General features: G+C 50.7%; 1 protein-coding gene across 1 annotated transcript in view; it reads left to right on the top strand.

Moving 5' to 3' along the window:
• Positions 1 to 2,500, top strand: part of atrnl1b (attractin-like 1b) — a 135,084-nt gene that overhangs the window by 83,792 nt on the left and 48,792 nt on the right.

Raw genomic sequence — 2,500 nt, 5'->3', positions numbered from 1 at the left:
TGGTGTCTACCATTTGATTACTGAGCGAATTACTGACCTCCCAGCTCTCGCCCCACCTCCCGCACCACTCATCGCCTGTCTCTCCGCATCAGCAGCTCCTCGGCCATCACGGCCTACTGTCGGCGCCAACGAGCCGGAGGACGGAGCAGAGAGCTAATTGTCTCGCTTCCCTCTTTCTTTGGGGGGGGGGGGGGAGGGGGTCTCCTGATAAAGCACAGTAATTCAGCACCCCCCCTTCTCTGTCTCCCCCCCCCCCCCCCCCACACACACACACACACACACAGAGAGGCACACAACACTTTGCCACTCTCTGCTGTCACTTAGTGGAAATGAGCTGGAGGAGAGCGTGTCTCTGTGAAAAAGGGCCTCCAGTACTGCTCCACCATCCGTGTCCATGTCTGTGGCCTTTTTTTATTATTCAATGGCCATTAAAAACTGACCGCCAGTCCCACTCATTTCGACACAAGACCGGCTGCTTCTCTCCCTTCAGTGCTAAATGCCCTTTATCAATTGTGTGGAACGCGTGTGAGACAGCGCTCTATGAATGGCACATCAGCTCAAGAAAAAAAAAATGTCTATTGTACCGCTGGCCTGTCTAGTCAGCCACCATAAAAATTGACCCACTGTACCACATTGTTGTGTATGGCTGTTTCTTATGTGCTATTTTGTTGAGTGGCCCTTTGTCAATTGTGTGAATTGTACAAAAGGTTTACTTTGAAAGGGGACGGTTGCAGGCCAAGTGCATCATTTTTGTGCTTGCTCATTGTGCTCCACCCCAGACCTCCGAGCCGGAAATCATTTGGCTGACAGTTGCCCTCAAACCCCAATTATCACATCCCCAGTTGATTCTAGTTGTTTGTTATTGGCTATTGGTGGCCATCTTGGATCTAGAAGAAGGCTATTGTAGCAGTCAAGAAATTAGATGAAAAGAATTTAAGAGGCAGAAGCCCAAAAAAAGATATGAGGAACATCTTGTTTGATGTTTGTCTTGTGCGGATGGCTGTTGCGAGCTGCGAAGCCTTGTGGTGTTTTTGTAATTAGCTCATAGCAAGCTCTGACTACATCACCACCACCTCCTTGCTTGGCCACTGAACACCCTCGCTGCAGCTTGTGGTTAACACTGATCCGCTGTGACATGAGGTCATTGCCACTGGATGAGGAGGGTCAGCAGCAAAACAAAGCCTGTGCCATATTTTTTTTTCGCCATATTTGGTGTGTGTGTGTGTGTGTGTGTGTGTGTGTGTGTGTGTGTGTGTGTGTTAGTGTGTGAGAAGAGAGGGTGTTTGGGTCAGAAGATAACCAGAGCATAGATAGTGGTTAGCTCCAGGCTAGCGTTGTCGCATCACCCCGCACATGGGGAGAAAGTGAGAGATGGACATGGTGGGGCTATCTCTCCTGGGATCTCTCCAAATGCCAGCACACACTGGAGGAAGATGACTTATCACGGTGTTCTATCAGATGGAATTACGGTGTCAGGGAAATAAGGTATTTAGGTGAGGAAGGGGATGGATGGAGGGAGAGGGGAAAAAATGTTAGAGAGAAGTGTGTGTGTGTGTGTGTGTGTGTGTGTGTGTGTGTGTGTGTCTCTGTGTGATGGAGAGAGAGAGGGGGGGTGTGTCGTTATCTGGGCCCATGCTGCAATCATCCTGACATTCAGCTCTCCCTTAGGTCACTCGGGTCACAACTCTGGGGTGATTGGCGTGACAATGACTCTGTCTCGTGACCCCTCGCCTATGCTAATGAACAGTTCACTTTTTTGTCTCCCCAACACATCACCACCTCCCTTACCACCACCACCACCATATAAAAGAGCCGTGTGTGAAGACTGTTATTAAAAATATTAAACCCAATTACGACCCCACTCAAAGTGAGCTTGTCTGCGGCTAGCCCGTTGATGGCTTTTTAAAAGCGCCTCTGTCCACAAATGGCCGCTGCCACGTCAGACTCCTGACACTGGAGCAACCCAGAATTACCGTCACGATATTTAAACGTCGAACGGACGCAAAAAAGGGAAAGGAGAGGGGACAAAAAAGCCTCCGTCACCCCCCATGCAACCCTGTCCCGTCCCCACATCAGCAGATGGCTTTTAAGCTGTCGCTTTGTCCTCACCCTCGCCATCCACAACCCCCCCCCCCACACACCCCACCTTTTTCTCTTTTCTCTTCTCTCTCGGTATTTTCCGTTCGGGTAGTTAATGCGTTTGGTTCAATTGCGAGAATCCATTTGTCGAGCCCAGTGTCTGACATGAGCTCTTAAGCCAGAAGGCCGTATGCAGGAGGAGGGAGCAGCCGACGCAGCCTGTAGGTACTCTCCGCCCGCCTCGCCTCTCCGCCCGCCTCGTCTGCCGCTGCTCCTGCTGTGCGCCGCGGCGCGGCTTGTGTTTCGTCGCTTTATTTAGCAACGCCGTAAACACAATACGGCTCCGTTTCCCAACCTCGCTCTAACCTCGGGTTCGCAAATTCTGTCGTTTGATTTCTTTCCATGGTTCCTTTTCGTTTAA

Source organism: Alosa sapidissima, chromosome 24 (genome assembly GCF_018492685.1).
Source record: "Alosa sapidissima isolate fAloSap1 chromosome 24, fAloSap1.pri, whole genome shotgun sequence".
Lineage (NCBI taxonomy): Eukaryota > Metazoa > Chordata > Actinopteri > Clupeiformes > Clupeidae > Alosa > Alosa sapidissima.
The sequence above is the reverse complement of the archived record's forward strand: the minus strand, read 5'-3'. Positions and strand labels throughout refer to the sequence as shown.